The 18401-nt window shown below is 38.0% G+C and overlaps 1 protein-coding gene across 1 annotated transcript in view; it reads left to right on the top strand.

Moving 5' to 3' along the window:
• LOC136866973 (dipeptidase 1) overlaps positions 1 to 18401 on the top strand; it is a 411985-nt gene that overhangs the window by 237208 nt on the left and 156376 nt on the right. The window lies entirely within an intron of this gene.

Raw genomic sequence — 18401 nt, 5'->3', positions numbered from 1 at the left:
CCACACCTTACATCACTACCCGCACGGTAGCTAGGTAATATTGTCTGACCATCCATCCACACCTTACATCACTACCCGCACGGTAGCTAGGTAACATTGTCTGACAATCCATCGATACCTTACATCACTACCTGCACAGTAGCTAGGTAATATTGTCTGACAATCCATCGATACCTTACATCACTACCCGCACGGTAGCTAGGTAATATTGTCTGACCATCCATCCACACCTTACATCACTACCCGCACGGTAGCTAGGTAATATTGTCTGACAATCCATCGATACCTTACATCACTACCTGCACAGTAGCTAGGTAACATTGTCTGACAATCCATCCATACCTTCCATCACTACCTGCACGGTAGCTAGGTAACATTGACAATCCATCCATACCTTACATCACTACCTGCACGGTAGCTAGGTAACATTATCTGACCATCCATCCATACCTTACATCACTACCCGCACGGTAGCTAGGTAATATTGTCTGACAATCCATCCATACCTTACATCACTACCTGCACAGTAGCTAGGTAACATTGTCTGACAATCCATCCATACCTTACATCACTACCTGCACAGTAGCTAGGTAACATTGTTTGACAATCCATCCATACCTTACATCACTACCTGCACGGTTGCTATGGTTACACTTCCGTCACACATTTTGTCGCATTTTGTTTTCGGATGACCTCAGCCTTAAGATATATTTATGTCATAATTATATAATTTGAATTTAACCCTAGAAACACTGAGAAATGCTACAAAGTATGAAAAAACTGTTACATCTTGTACAGTTTCTGTACATGAGGACGAAAAATATTGTTACGATTGACACTTTAAACTTTTCGTGATATTAATTTGTCATTCCCTTTTGTCGATTTCTAAGCAATGCTTGGACAATATATTTAAGTATTATTTTTAATCTTAATCTTAATCTTAGTTTATTACACTTACACAATATGATGTGAAGATGTAACATCAGAGAGCAACTTCAATCAATCAATCAATCAATCAATCAATCAATCAATCAATCAATCAATCAATCAATCAATCAATCAATCAATCAATCAATCAATCAATCAATCAATCAATCAATCAATCAATCAATCAATCAATCAATCAATCAATCAATCAATCAATCAATCAATCAATCAATCAATCAATCAATCAATCAATCAATCAATCAATCAATCAATCAATCAATCAATCAATCAATCGGTACGGATCTGCATTTAGAGCAGTCATCGAAGTGAGAGATTCCCTGTCTGCTTCTTCTTAGCCTTTTCTTAAATGGTTGCAAAGAGATTGAAATTTATTGAACATCTCCCTTGGTAAGTTACTCCAATCCCTAATTCCCCTTCCTATAAACGAATATTTGCCGCAATTTGTTCTCTTGAATTCCACGCCATCTCTCCACTGACAGCTCGGAACATACCACTTAATCGAGCAGCTCGTCTCCTTTATCCAAAATCTTCCCAGCCTAAACATTTTAACAGGTTTGTAACGCTATGCTTTTGTCTGAAGTTAGCCAGAACAAATCGAACTGCTTTTTTGTGTGTGTATTTTTCCAGTTCTTGAATCATGTATTCTTCGTGAGGGTCCCATACACTAGAAACCATTCTGTAGTTGGGGTCTTACCAGAGACTTATATGCCCTTTCCTTTGCGTCCTTACTACAACCCCTGAATACCCTCATAATCATGTGCAGAGATCTGTACCCTTTATTAACAATCCGATTTATGTGATTACCCCAATGGAGATATTTCCTTACATTAACACCTAGATACTTTCCGTGATCCCCATAAGGATCTTTCACCCCATCAACACATTAATGAAAACAGGGAGAACTTTTCCTGTTTGTGAAACTCACAACCTGATTTTGTTAACCCCGTTTATCATCATGCCATTGCGTACTGTCCATCTAACAATATTATTTATTAATCTGCACAGAATAACATCACCTGCAAACAACTTTATCTCTGATTCCACTTTTTTACTCATGTAAAGGAAAGGGAATGGTTATATATTCAGACTGCCCGAAAGCAAACTCCTGGATCACTCATGAATCCTCTCTGTCCTCTTCTGAATACATAAACGCAGTTAGATGTCACGCAACCTCACCGCAGTCAGGTCAGTTCCCGGTAGGTCATTCAGCCAAAATGGCTGCAACGAGAGAGAAACCCTTGGACATAATGCTAGGATTCTGCCGGAGCACTGAGCTAATGCGCAACCATCGCCAGCACCGTGTAAGAACGTCGATTGCTCAAGGCTTGGGACAGCGAGGATGGGAAGTGCATGAGGAGGTTCGCTGCATCTCTACCGATGTCTCTAATCGGAGCCATCAACAGAGAGGATATTAAAGCAATTGTCTTAGATTTCACCTTTCGCTTTGAAAGAGACCTATATCAGGCTCTGGATGTGGACCTAGAAAAGCAAGCTATTTATGTTACGTGCTTGCCTTACCTGTCATCTAAGTATGAAATACCGATCGATCAGTGGATGGTCCGAGGCCTTCTATTCGGAGCAAGAGGCACTCTCCCTAGTCAGACACCGACCCTTCCTACGAAATTTTAAGGTTCCACTCTCTGAGTTAGAAAAATAGAAATACAGACTCTGAGGGACTCTCTGCAAATCATTCATTTCCATATATCTCACTAACCCTGGAGAAAAGAAGATAACAGCATTAACCATTAAATGTACATTTCTTAATATGTTTAAACTCGATTGAAATCATAATACTATTCTGGATCCGAGTGGTCACCCTCATTGGAGGATGGATGATTTATTTCCTTAATAAATCTCTCTCTCCATATATAAGAAAACATAAAAGTCCAATAATACTGCCTTGAGGGATTCCCCTCTTATATTACGTCAGGTATAAATCAATACATTATTTATCACGTAATATCAAGTGCAAATATAGAAGATACTGGCGCATGGTGTGTGGGTGAAGAATGTAGAGTAATAAAGGAAATGTGTGATTGCTGTGAAAAAGAAAGTAATAGTTAATAAATTGCGACCGAAGAACACAAAATTCTTCATGATATTTTAATTACTTTTCACCTTTTATTATTATTATTATTATTATTATTGTTGTTGTTGTTGTTGTTGAATTTCACAAATATTATTTTGAGTCTGTGAATGTGATACTTACAAATTAATAAGAAAGCATTCTCGGGTTTTCTGAAAGTACTCCATATTAACTATTTTACCACACCTTAGGTCTGCAAATGACGGACAAGAACATAAGATAATACAGTAGTTGTAGATTTAAGCAAACCATTATTTTGTAGTACCAATGTATCCTGAAAACCTACATTCTATTATTACATTCGTGCTTCACTATGTAAGTTTTTCTAACATTTAAACCGATTTCTATTGATTGTAACCCATCATGTGGCCATTCTCGTTGAGACCTGAACCCTATATGGTCTGACACTGAAGTTGGCTGGTTCGAACGTGCCAAAAGCCTGGATTAAATTCCAAACACGTATGCAGTGTTCATATGGAGTGAGGGAGTAGTGGTGTGACGCCGGTTCTGATCCACTTTGGGGTGGGGGTGGGGTAGGGGGTGGGCGGGGGGCGTGGTCTGTGCTCTGATTGGTTGGGGGTGCGGTGGGGGCGTGGCCTGTGCTCTGATTGGTGGGTGGGTGGGGGCGGGGCTTTGCTCTGATTGGTGGGTGGGGGCGGGGTTTTGCTCTGATTGGTGGGGGTGGGGGAGGGTGGATGTGTTGGTCTGTCTCTGTGGGGGAGGTGAGCGTGCGTGTGCGCGCGCGCGCGTGCAGGGTGGTGGGGGCGGGGGTGTGGCCTCCACCCCCTTGGCGGAGGGGTTACGTTTCCCCCTTTGTGCAGCTGTGTGTGGCAGGTGCGCGCTCCCCTCCCGCTGAGTCAGCCTCGTTCCCCTCCCCTCGCTCCCCCGCTGAGTCAGCCTTAACCGCGTTTCCCTTTGTGCAGTTGTGTGTGGCAGGTGCGCTCTCTTCCCGCTGAGTCAGCATGGCGTGCAGATGTGCTGCCCTCCCGCTGAGCCAACATCGTTCCCCCCTCGCTCCCCCGCTGTGTCAGGCTCGTTTCCCCCTTCCTCTGTTCCTTTATGTGTGGCAGGTGCGCTCTCCCGCTAAGTCAGCCTCCCTTATCTCTTATTTTAAACATGCATGCAGGTGCACTCTCCCGCTGAGTCAGCATTGTTCCCTTCGCAGGTGCACACTCTTGCCGAGTCAGTATTTTTCTCTTTGTTATTTTTAAAGAAAATGTGTGCACGTGTGCTCTCCTGCAGAGTCAACATCGTTATCTCTTATTTTTAAATGCATGCGGGTGCAGCAGGAGTGCTTAAGAAAAAAGTGGGTGTTATAAAATTAGGAGCGTTGTTGGCTTGCACGTACGCTTTCAGGGGGAGCGCTCTCCCCCTTAGCCTAACCACCCACAGTTTCATCACGTGCGCTCCACTGCTAGTAAATAAGCGTGTAGTGCCTAAGAGTAGGGGTAAGAGATTGAGTATATATGCTGGAGGGTTTTGTAGACTGTATCAGAGATTCGTCTCAGTTATTGAAGGGAATACTTTTCAACAGTAAAATGGTACGAGTGAAGCAGACGTTGCCGCGCTGCTATAAACCTCTGGACTTGAGGTTTAGCCTTCAGCAGCAGCAGCAGCATCAACAGCAGGAGGAGAAGGAGGAGATGTTACCTACACCACCACCGATGCAGAGCTTTCCTCAAGTCCAAACACTATTGGACTTGAGCTGTGGTAGCCTTCAGCAGTGACAGCAACATTACCAGGAGGAGGAGATGTCGTTGGACTTGAGCTGTAACGGTAGCCCGCGACAGCAGGAGTTGCAGACCACACCACCATTTCGTAGTAGAGTTCAACCTCAGCAGCAGCAGCATCAACAACAGCAGTGGGAGGACAAGAAGGAGATGTTGCCTACACCACCACAGATGCAGTGCTTTCCTCAAGTCCAAACACTACTGGGCTTGAGCTGTGGTTGCCTTCAGCAGCGGCAGCAACATTACCAGGAGGCGGAGATGCTGTTGGACTTGAGCTGTAACGACAGCCTGCTACAGCAGGAGTTGCAGACCACACCACCACTTCGTAGTAGAGTTCAACTTCAGCAGCAGCAGCAGCAGCATCAGGAGAAGGAAGAGGAGGAGATGGACTGCAGTTTACAGCAGGAGGAGGAGGAGGAGGAGGAGCTGCACAATAGTTCCATTGTAAAATGGATTGAGGAAGTGGTGGTACTAATAAGAAAAGAAGAGGAAGAAGAGGAACGACAGAAAAAAAATCTTTTCCTCTTTAAGGAGGAGGAAGAGGAAGAAGAAGACCTATATGATGAAGAAGATAGTGATGATGATGATGATGAAAAGACATTCATCAAAGAGATGAAAAAATTTTTCAGTTTTGATTCAGTTGCTCAAACGGGGCTTGAGGAGCAAGGGTGTTGCAAAGCACCCAATTTGGAAAGAAGTAACAACGGAGAATTTTATACTTGTAAAAATTGTAAATGCATAAATATTTTTTAAATATTGTTTTGTATTGTATTTTGTGCACTAGTTTTTTAAATATATAATTATTTTTTATATCTTTTTTATTTCTTAAACCTTTATCTGTATCCTTTCATTATTACTAAGAGCAGAAGGAAGGAAAAAGGGAAACCAAAAAAAAGCACATCTTTTATTTTTTTTATTACAATCTATTCCTTACAATACATTAGTTTTTTTAATCCAAGAATTATGAGAATCATCATACCCTAACCATTTTACAAGCACTTTATTTCCTTTCCTTCGAAGTACGCGTTCTACTAGGTAGATGTCTGGATGTTTAGTCTTTTGCAATTCTTCTGTGTAGAAAGCACCAGCTATTAGATGTTGTTGACAGTCTTTTAAGAGGTATGTTACAGGGTTAGTAGGTTGCACCTTATAAATAGTGAAGAGCTCAGTAGTCCAGTTAGGTGTATACCCTTTTTCAAATTGATGTTTTTGCTTGCTGATGCGAACAATATCACCTACTTGAAATTTTCTCTTTCTAGTATCTACTGTTTTAATTGCGTTATACACTGTTGCAAGCAGTCGATTGTCTTTTACATCACAAGGTTTCATTTTAATAGTACGGTGATATGTGTGATTATGATCATGGATAAGCTTTTGTAACCTATGTATCCATGAATGAGTTCCTTGTTTAGTAAACATTCTCCACATACGTTCACGAAGTGTTCGGTTGAAACGTTCTACAACACAAGCTTTCATATTGCTGTACGTTGAGTAATGATTAATGTTGTGTGATGTGGTCCATCGTTTGAACTCAGCATTGTAGAACTCTTTTCCTCTGTCTGTTTGAATATGTTTAGGAAATCGTTTGCTCTTATTGTATATCTTACGCAGCACTCCAGCAACTTCTTTTCCACTCTTACTTTTTAAAGGTTGTGCCCAAGCATATTTAGAATAAACATCTATAATGGTTAGCATATACTTAAAACCATAATTTTCTCGAGAATAGGGTATCATTTCTACTAAATCCATTTGGTGTAGATCATCTAATCCTTTAGTAATAACCCTCCGCCGCATGTAACATCTGCGAGCGGGGCGGTGTAACTCTCTAGCAATAGTAGCTCTGATGTCAACACTCATTCTGATGTGGTGTTAAACGGAGACTGGTTATTTATGCAATAATTCGAGCTTCTCGAAGTTCTTCAATAATAGATAAAATTTCGTTTTCGTGTGCAGTATGACCTGCAGATTTAGAAGCCATTAACAGCTGTAGACGTTGTACAAGCTCATTAGGATCATCCCAGTGTACATAGTCAACAATAGGTTGTTGATGATTATATTTCCACTTCAAACCCATGCCTGTTCGCTTTCTTTTTCTACATGGCGAACTTTCTGTAGAGAAGAGTGGTTTAATAATGTTTGTATATTTATACCCTCGATTAGACATTAACTGTTTATCCGATCGATGCTGAACTCTGTGCGCGTTTGTAGATTCTAATATTTTTACATAATTTGAAAGATCTCTCTTTGTGTATATACTATTATTGGGGAAGGATTTAAAAATTAATTCATAAAGACCTCATGTGCCTTTATAGCTTTTGTTATTTATGACTATGTCGTTACCGTGGAAACGTATTTCTGAATCACCAAGAAACCATCTAGCTTCTTCTTTTCGTACCCCATAAACTCGATCTAATACTTTGCGTACACTCTGTGGTTGTGTAAATAAATCCAAGTAAGAAGAAGCAATATTCCCTATTATTGGCTTCTGTGCTTTAAAAATGAATGGAACTTCTGCATAGGGTTGTTCTAGAAGAGTTCTTTCTTCGTTTTCTTTTGTTTCTTCTGTTTCTTCTGTTTCTTCTTGTTTGATAGGAGGTGCTGTAGGAGAGTTGAATGAATTAGATTTTTCTGAGACGGTAGCCAGTAGAGATTTTAAGGGTTTGGATATAGGACTAAATGTTTTTTCAAGCTGATTTTCTTGTAAAAGCTCTCCTGATTTAAGCTCATCATATTTATATTTTACATTTTTAATAGCTTGCGCAAGATATTGATTGTCATATATGTCTTTCTTTATGTCAGATTGTACTTGGTTTCTCGAACGGATGCTGTTTTTCAAACGGGTGTTCGTCGAACGGGTGCTGTTTTTCAAACGGGTGTTTGTCGAACGGGTGCTGTTTTTCAAACGGGAGTTCTTCGAAGGGCTCCTGTTTTTCAAACGAGTGTTCTTCGGACAAGTATTCGTTGAACAATTCATGTTTTTTCAAAGAAGTTCTGTAGATCATTAGCTTTTGTTCTGTATCTATGAGCAGACAAACCCATAATGGTATTGTAATACGTTTTTCAACGCTTTTTATTCTATCATAGATAAATCCAGGTTTGTTGTGTAGTCAAACACAATATGTAAAGGTAAAGTAGTCGTTGAATGCTTACCATCGTCTCCAACCAATTTAAATTGCAGTTTGTCTTTTGCGTGAACAGTAATTATAGTTCCTTCTCCGATTGTTATAACATTTTCATTATGTTTACACTGAATCTTGTTAGCTGCAGGAACAATAGACAATACTTCAAGTGTTCCCGAGTGTGGTAACGTGTATGTAAGATGCCCATTATTGAGACGATAAAAGGGACTATCGTACATTGATGGTATGCTTGTTATTTGTAGAAGGAAATGAACAAGCAGCTTATTTTTTAAAGCCTGTACTATAGATAGAACGCGTTCATTTACAATGCTTAATATATTATCTTTTGTTTCAACGATGGATTTTTGGATCCATTCTATGTTCTTTTCGTTTAACAAATTAAGCGTTTTAGTCATGCTAGCTTTGAGTGTAGCGATGTCTTGCTTATAGGTAACCTCTATGTTATCGGTGTGCTGTTTGTTGTACGCATAATCTTCCAGGTGGAGCAGAGTGACAACATCTTGAGCTTCTTTGGGGTTTGAAACACCAGATAGTCGTTTGTCATTTATATCAATAGTCTCTTCGTTAATATGAAAATGAGCAAAGTGATTGCTAACGTTATTTTTAAGTTCGTTGATATCATAGATTACTACATCAGTTATGAAGTTTTTAAGATTAGCTATGTCTTGCTTATGGTAGACCTTTATTTTATCAATATCTTGTTTGCCGCATGCATAATTTTCTAGATGTTGTAAAGTGACGACATCTTGAGCTTCTTTGGGGTTTGAAACCTCAGATAAACGTTTGCCTTTTATGTTGATAGTATCTTCGTTCATATCAAAGTGCTCAACGTGATTGGTAACGTTATTTTTAAGTTCATCAAGATTATTGACTACTACATCAGTTATGTGAGTTTGAAGATTAGCGACGTCTTGCTTATAATTAGTCTCTATATTATCGGTGTGCTGTTTGTTGTACACATAATATTCTAGGTGCTGCAAAGTGACAACATCTTGAGCTTCTTTAGGGTTTGAAACCCCAGATAGTCGTTTGTCTTTTATGTTAATGGTTTCTTCGTTTATATCAAACTGAGCAACATGATTGCAAACGTTATTTTTGAGTTCATTGATATCTTTGACCACCACATCTGATATACGGGTTTTAAGATCAGCAATATCTTGCTTATAGGCAATTTCTATGTTATCAGTATGTTGTTTGCTGCATGCATAACTTTCTAGATGCTGCAAAGTCACCACATCTTGAGCTTCTTTGGGGTTTGAAGCCCCGGATAGACGTTTGCCTTTTATGTTGATAGTATCTTCTTTTATATCAAAGTGAGCAACAAGATTGGTAACGTTATTGTTAAGTTTAATGATATCATTGGTTACTAAATCAGTTATATGAGTGAGATCAGTGATGTCTTGCTTATAGTTAGCCTCTATGCTATCGGTATGCTGTTTGTTGTATGCATAATTTTTTAAGTGGTGTAGAGTAATAGCATCTTGATCATTTTCAGGGTCTGAAACATCAGATAGGCGTTTACCTTTTATATTAATGGTTTCTTCTTTTATATCAAAGTGAGCAACGTTCTGTTTAAGTTCATTAATATCATTTTGATGGTTGGCTATCACACAGTCTGTGTATTGTTTGTTATATGCATAATTCTCAAGATGATGCAACGTAACAACATCTTGAGAATCAATTTGATTAGAAGCTTTAGATATGCGTTTATTGTGTATATTGAGGTTATCAGTGTTTACTTCTATAATGTTATTTTGCTTATTTAAGTTTGATTTGAGTTCGTTTACAGCTTGGTTTATGCTTTCTACAACAGCATTAACATCTTCCTGGCTAGATGCATACAGTTCCAAAAATTGTTTATTTACCGCATCAAGAGGTTTTCACGGATCTTCTAAACCGGTTAGTCTTCTTTTCTTAACATCTATTTCACTCTCTGTTTGAATATCAAAAATATCAGCGTAAGTGTCAATCTTACGTTTCAATTCATTAAGTTCTTTTACAACTGATTCGTCTAAATACTCTTTAGAATGTGTATAATTATGAAGATGTTCCAAGGTCACTGCATTAGAAGCTGCGTTTTGATTTACTATTCCGGTAACTGTAGTGGATCTTAATTCCAAACCTCCCACTCCAGAATTGTTAACAATTGTTTTCTTGAATTCGTTAAGAGAATCTACAACAAATTTTTTATTACATGCATCATTTTCAAGTAGAGGGTCGGCTACACAACGTAGTCGCTTATTATTTAATGAATAATCTCCATCTTCAGTGCGGTATAAGTTATTGGCTACAGCTTCAAACAAAATACCATCCACATAAGCCTTAGTTGGTATATCATCTTCCAGTACTGGGTAAGATACAGCAACCTTAACATTTCCACATACCTCCATGATGTTTACACTCACTACTCAGTAGATCAAATGAACATGATCCATATTATATTCGCAGTATTTATACCTTCCGTGTATCGAAATACTTATCGAATCCATTACGATACCGTCCGTTATGTAATTCACTATCTTTATCGATAACAAGGAAACTGTATCGATTTTCATTCCAACACTGAGCGCAGAGTTCTTTAAACTCATCGAAGCTCATATCCGTATAAACATGATCATCGTACACATGCTTTAGGTTTCCACCATCTTGTCGAAATAATATAATAAAGTTTGCGTTATCTCGAAGTAAATGTTTGGGTAGACAGGTGTAAGTTTGACATAGATAAAACCCGTCAACACCAAAATGTCTAGCCATACTGAAATATGTTTTCATAATACTTTGTTTATCGCACGCTACATCATCGAAAATAATCACAGAGTGAGGTTTTGTTTCTTCAGGACATATAACATCTTCGTTTTCAGAATAGCTGTAATAGGAGATACTTGGAATGGAAGCCAGCACCTTTTCTAAGCGAGCATATTTACTTTGCTGTAACGATTTCGAATAGACGTAGACGTTGGCGAAACGCAAACAATTTGGGTGTTCCAACAGATTAATCATAAGATTAGTTTTTCCACAATTTGATGGACCACATATGATACAACGCAAAGAGTTTGGAAGGAGAACACTGTGGCGTCGCACAGCATTTTGTTCTCCTCCTCCATCACCGTCTTCTATTACACGAACAGGTAGAGAGATGGTTTGTTTTACCGTTTTAACCATAGCGGACTGAATGATATGCATCACCTGCATGCTTATATATATATGCTTACCTTGAGGTGAAAGCTTTCACACAATGCTTGTCACTCGAACGAGTAACAACAACGTTACTAGTACAACAAAGAAGAGGAAGAAAAATAATAATAATAAGAAGAAGACTTGTTGTGGACGTGGGTTATTGAATAAAATTATAAACAAAGGTATTGACCACCTCCCATTTGAAGCACACATTCCAGGTTACCAGTATTGTGGACCAGGCACCCGACTCGAAAAACGATTGAAACGTGGTGATCCAGGCATCAATCCTCTAGATAAAGCGTGCAAAGAGCACGATATTGCGTACCAAGAAACTGATGCAAATCATCGACGTGAAGCCGATCGAGTATTAGCTTCTAAGGCTTGGGCTCGAGTCAAGTCACGGGACGCAAGCGTACGGGAAAGACTTGCGGCGTTAGCCGTAGCTGGAATTATGAAAGGCAAGGTAAAGCTAGGAGCTGGAAAACAAAGAAGACAAAAAAGGAAAAACCATTTTTTGTTAGCTATTCAGAAAGCTCGCTCTGCGCTCGCACGTCTAGGACCAGGTGTCGGCATCAAGCAGGCAGCTTCCGCAGCACTCAGAGCTGCACGCAAAGCTGTAGGAAACAACAACAAGAACAACAACAGTGTAGGAGAAAGAAGAAGAGTTATCCCATTACCACAAAAAAGTTGGGGGGGATTATTCCACTTATTCCACTATTCGCAGGCCTATCAGCCTTAGGAAGCCTAGCGGGAGGAGCGGCAGGTGTAGTGAACGCTATAAACAAAGCCAAAAAAGCAAGAGAGCAACTGTGCGAGATGCAACGTCACAACCATGTCATGGAAGCAGTAGCTTTACGGGGCGGAAAAGGCCTCTATTTAGCTCCTTACAAAAAAGGATTGGGTCTATACCTCTGAAACTACCATACAAACCGCTCTCTAACATTGAATTACATCAGTATGCCTTACAGTTAGGAATTCCTTATTTTCGTGGTGTTTACATGAGAGACACGTTGCCTAAGTACGCACACAAAAACGAGAGTTGTATTGTAAATCTAGAACCCTCTTCCCTTTCAGGTTCACACTGGGTAGCAATATATAAAAGAGGGAAGCATGCACACTATTTTGACAGTTTTGGTGATTTGAGACCACCTTGTGAAGTATCACGCTATTTGCTTGGTTGTAACCGTATTCTATATAACTACGAACGTTACCAATCTTTTGATAGCGTTATTTGTGGACATTTATGTCTACAGTTTCTACTAACTATAAATACTGCTGATAAGTGTTGACAACACATCATTCATCATGAAGAGTAGAAAGGAGTCGGTGTACACGTTGACTGGAAATGGGTCGGAATTGAGCATGGAACTATCTCCAGCGCTTGTTTTAGATGACTATTCGTACGAAGTAGGCATGAAGAGTTTGTATACCTCATACACGGTTCCTAACATAACTAAAAATAATAATCTTCTGAGAATTAGGTATGTAGGTAAACATAAAGATATCAATCATGATATAAAGATACCACCAGGAATGTATGAAATTCAGGATCTTATAGATGTTTTAAATAGAAAGTTTGCACGAATAGGAGATACTCCTGATCAAACACATGAATACGAAAAGAATGGTACAAACAGACCCAACAGTAATTTTACTATAACCTTTGACAAACATACTTTAAAATCAAAACTTTACAGCAAGTATACAATCGATTTCACCGTTGACGATTCTTTGGCACCTATTCTTGGTTTCGGGCGAACTATTTTGAAACCAAACACAACTAATATCTCACCTTCCCCTATCTGCATTTCGAACATTAACGTTATCCGTGTAGAGTGCAATATTGCAAGCGGTGCATTTGTAAACGGAAAACGTACACATTCCATTTACGATTTTTATCCTAACGTTGCTCCAGGGTATAAAATAGTTGAGCAACCCTTACCTATCATTTATTATCCCATTGCCTTACAAAGTGTAAACAACATCACTGTGACTCTCAAAGATCAAACTGAAAACAAGGTTGATTTGCTTGACGAAAACCTTTCGGTTACGCTTGACATACGACCTATCGAATGAACACATGGGAATCGTCTATAGAAATACAAGCGATAGAAGTGGTAGTAGAGAACGTAAAGCTTCGAACCACATCTATCTAAAACCATTGACATTAAGCAACAAACAATATCTGGAATCTTTAGGATACAAAGTTCTTTACCCTTATAAAGATATAAAACTAAACAGACACACCTCGTTCTCACCTACAGTCAGCTAAGCCTTTATAGAGTAAACAACATATTCATCATGTCTCAAGCGCCAAAAGAAGAAAAACCTTTTTTCAATCATTCTACTTCGGGTACTGCAGGATACAATGATGAAATACGAATCCCCTATTACGCAAGCAAGGATTCTATCTCTTGTAATCCTCACGTTATAAGTACAGTTACAGGCGGAATCTTAAAGTTATTACAAACGGACACACGTACACCCAATATGTACAACAGTTACAAACGAAAGTTTTAAGTTTTAGTGCTATCAGCCCTTATAAAGGTAAAACACACTCTGTGTTTTGCTCATAGTGAGCTAAACTTTTGTATGGTAAACAACACCTCCACCATGTTTCGTACGCTAAACATAGAAGAAAAACCTGTTTTCAATCGTTCTATTACTGCTGTTAAGGAGCGAACCTATCGCCCTTACGCAGGTACAACATTCGGATACAATGATGAAATACGAATCCCAGCACGCAAGCAAGAATACCATCTGTTGCCTTCAAAAGGTTCTCTTCACGTTATAGGTAAAGTTACAAACGGAGCAGGAGCTATATCCACTACTTCTACCCTAGATAGCAATTTCGGTGCTTTTCTCTTCAGCGAATGTCGATATGAACTTAATGGTACAGAAATCGATCGAACAAGGAATTTGGGAATAGCAAGTACTATGAAGACTTTTGCATCAACGAAATCTACAACCAATCTCCAAAATACTGGTTGGTTCCCTGTCAGTCCAGGTTATGCCCTAGCTGACCCTACAACAGGTTACTTTCACATCGTTATGCCTCTTTCTAATATTTTAGGTTTTGCTGAAGATTATCAAAAGTGTATCACAGGTTGCTCCCACGAACTAGTATTAATTAGAAGTAGCAACGATAATTGCACCCTCAAATCTACAGAAGATAATGATAACTCTAATATAATTATTGAGGATATTTACTGGAAGGTGCCTTCACTCTCTCTCTCCCACCAAGAACAAGCACGCATGCTTAACATTGTAGAAAGAAATGAGAACTTGCAAATCGCATTTCGATCGTGGGAATTGTATGAACTTCCTTCTCTGCCTGCAACCAAACGAATGAACTGGACAATAAAAGCATCTTCACAACTAGAAAAACCACGTTTCTTTGGATTTCAAACTGACAGAAAGAAAAAAACCACTAACGCTTGTGTGTTTGATCATTGTAATATTTCTAAACTAAAAGTCTTTCTCAATGAGGAATATTATCCAAATGAAGACATACATGTTAAAATAAATGCTGGAGACTTTTCCGAACTGTATGATATGTATACAAAATTTCAAGCTGTTTATTACTCATTAGAGGAAAATGAAATCGTTGGACCTATGCTTGGAAGACTAGAGTTTAAAACATTGGCACCTTTGATTATTATCGATTGTTCTCACCAAAATGACTCTATTCGCTCATCTCCAGTCGACATTCGTGTAGAATTTGAAACCGACACCGACATTCCTGCGAATACATCTCTTTACGCACTTCTTCTTCATGACCGAATTGTGGCTTATAAACCACTTAGCGGAGAAGTTACCATAAAACAGATGTAGACTTGAGAAGAAACACTCGCCATGCTTGCATACTTCTCTGTTATTATGGAACATACTATACTAGAACTTAAAAGTAGGTATGACTGAACAATAGGGTGGTGTCGTCATAAATCATTGCTTCCTTCACCGCGCTCGTGTCGCCATCTATAAAGTGTTTATTGATGGAGTTACTATAAAAGAGATGTGGGCTAAGAGGAAACCTTCACTCCATGTGCGTGTACTTCTCTTTCATCATGGAACAGTCTCCACTAGTTCTCATCGATCTGAAACCTTTGAAAAATGGGCGAGTTGAATGTGCTTTCTGTGAATACACCAAGGATGCTGACTTTAGTTGTGCAGCTTTAATTAAATTCGATAAACAAGATAAGTTAAAAAAATTTTTAAAAGACTTACAAAACAAATGTTTCGTTGTGGTGAACGGATTGGGTGAAGAGTTTAAAACTGTTTTTTCTAAACCTGTTGCTGATTTGTCAATGTACGGATGTTCGAAAGCAGCCTTGACAGCAGAAGAAACCAGTGATGATGAATACTTTCCGTGTGAACTACATCAAGAACAAAAACAGAAATGTGCGTTATGGCATAATAAACACATGTATGATTGGCTCTGTAAAGAGAGTAATGTTATGCGTATGGTGAGTGCTTCTATAAACAAATATCGTCATAGTGGACTTAAATCATTCAACACTCTGGACTGGTGTTATATGCCCGATGAGGTTCTGATTTCGCTTGCTGATCATCAACTTCCTTTTCTTTGGAACATACTGCCAGATGAATTCAAGGAAAAACATCCTGAATATGAATATTGTTATGAACATTACTTCAACAACGATCCAAACGCTACTACTCAAATAGATGGTACTCCCAGTATGAAGAAGGACTGTCGTATGTGTAAACAAAAAAGGTGAAGGAGATGTATTATAATAGTTCTTGCTGTTCAAAGGAATAAATAATAAAAACGATGGTGTAATTATGTTTATATATACACATTTTTTGTATATGTGTCTTGATTAAATAAATATCATATAACCTCTTTTGTGTATTATTTATTTCACCACCTTCCTTATTGTTAAAATAAAAACAAGCAATATATATAAATTTATTATTTTTTAATTTTACAAACTAGCTCTTTTACATGTAATTACATATATAATCACTTCATTTATACTTTAATAACAATCAAATAGGTACACAAATAATTTATTAGTTCCTGTACATACATTTTAATTAGTACATGAAACATCATACTTCTTATACTTCTTTACTATCACCATCAATGCGGTAATGACCCCACGCTAAAGTTGAAATACCATCTGATTGGATGTATCGTTTATCATCATCTGGTGTTAAAACTACTTTGTTTTGACACACAGTAAACACATGATGAAGATTTGATTGTATAGAATACTGATTTTTCATCATATGCTTATTTTCTCTGAAACACTCCTCATAATCATCTATTGTCAAATTCGCTGTAGATTTTACACCTTTGGCTTTTGTTACAGTTTTCTTTTCTGTTTTTATAGCATACATTTTTGCTCTAAGTCCAATAAATTTACAAAACAACACACCTGAAAATTCATCCTTCATGTAGCCTATTTCACGTCTATTCATTCTAGGAATTCTGTAAGGATTATCCTCTGAATAGTCTCCTGTATCAAACCATTCAGCAATATCTTCCTTTATATCTGCGTAAACATCCTTAGTTTTTATATGATAAATAAGGCTATCTGTATCAGTATACACTAATGTAAGGTCCCCCTCCTTTGGATACTTTTGCTTCATGTACGCATAATGAAAATCAACTACCTTTGTTTTAGATAAGTCTAATATCGTCATTCCTAAAAACATTGGTTTATCGCTCTTGACTATCACCCTTTCCATTTCAATAGCTGCACACGATTCATCAAAAATGACTCGTTTCTTAAAGGTAGGTTGCGCTATTAAACGCCCAGCACCAAAAGGTCCATCCCAACGCGTCGTCAATTTAACATCCCTAAACTTTCTCACATTCATTAGTGTGCGACCAAAAACGGAATTATTCATTAACTTGAAAAAGTTTTTATCAAGATCGTTTGTGCTTTGCTTACGTTTTTCTGTATTCAATTCAATGTAAGGTTTCATCCAAGGAGCTTGATTAAATTGTAGTATTCTGTAAATTTTTAAACATTGCAAACCATACTTTAAACATTGTTTCAAGTTTCGATAATGCAACACATACCGATGTTTATTATGTAGTGTTGTCATAAGTTTAGGAAGAGCCTTTTGTGCAGGAGATTTCCTCATTTCAGGACAAAGTGGAAAATCGTTATGCCAATCATGTATTTCTCTAGGATATAATAAATCCACTTCTAAAATATAACCTATTTCAGATTCATCATCTACATTTAGCACATCAAATTCATCTACATTTTCTACCCAAGAAAAATTGCCTACTGGGAGATACTGCATCATAGCCCACCCATATAGGTTATTTACATCCAAGTACAGTAAATAAGAGTCAGGTATTTCTGGGTTGTAATCGCTCATGTATTTATTGTTAGCTTCAACATACCTATGAGCACAATATACTACTCCTCCTCGAATACCTCTTTCTACAAATTGCATCATATCCACATCGGTGATGAGTTCTATGTGAACTTTTGTTGTCTTTAGAAGCGAACTCCAAGCTAAACCAGGAGCATTAAAATAATGGGCAGGATCCAACCCATATGTCTCTCTGCACACCTTCCTAAAGTTTTCAAAAATATCTGCCAAAAGTAGCACATCAGTTTTCAAATACAAATCTGAATAGTCACCCAAAGTAACACAATTAAAAGTTTTCCATACACGTTGTGCTCTTTCATATTCTATCTCAGAAATAGAACTACCAGTAAGCAAACTACCAAACATATCTTTTGGTGGTAAACTTCTTTCATCTAATACGCTTATTTCCTTTACATATTCGTAAGGAAAAACACCTTTTTGACACATCAATTCGAAATGAACAGCGTCTGGAAAATATTTCCGCGTGATATGTTTAGCATCATTGTTCATGTACAAAGCACATTTCTCTAATGAACTGCCTAAGAAGTTGAATGAATCAAGAAATCGTAATTGCAACGACCTGAAAGCTTTACTATCAACAACAGGAACAACTTTAGTAAATGACTTATAGCGTTCTGTATTAGTAGGTATTAATGTTACCCTTCCTGGATTAAATACCTCACTCGCATTATCATCATTCTCCTCTACCTCTACAATCTTCTCACACAATTGTTTGATAATAAAATGACTATCGTATCCACTCAAATTATGAAAAAAGACTGGTATGTAATTCGGTAAGGTGTACTGTAGATTACAACACTGGTGACTAGCACCACGAAATTTTCCAGTTAAGTGGTCATGATCTTTAACTTTAACATCTGTTGCGACAAACTCTTTTTCGCAAATATGACAAGTAGTTGCTCCTAAATATTCTTCTTCCTGATCTCTATTAAGTTCCTCTTT

Source organism: Anabrus simplex, chromosome 3 (assembly GCF_040414725.1).
Source record: "Anabrus simplex isolate iqAnaSimp1 chromosome 3, ASM4041472v1, whole genome shotgun sequence".
Classification (NCBI taxonomy): Eukaryota; Metazoa; Arthropoda; class Insecta; order Orthoptera; family Tettigoniidae; genus Anabrus; species Anabrus simplex.
Note: the sequence above shows the minus strand (reverse complement) of the source record. Positions and strands in the feature narration are given on the sequence as shown.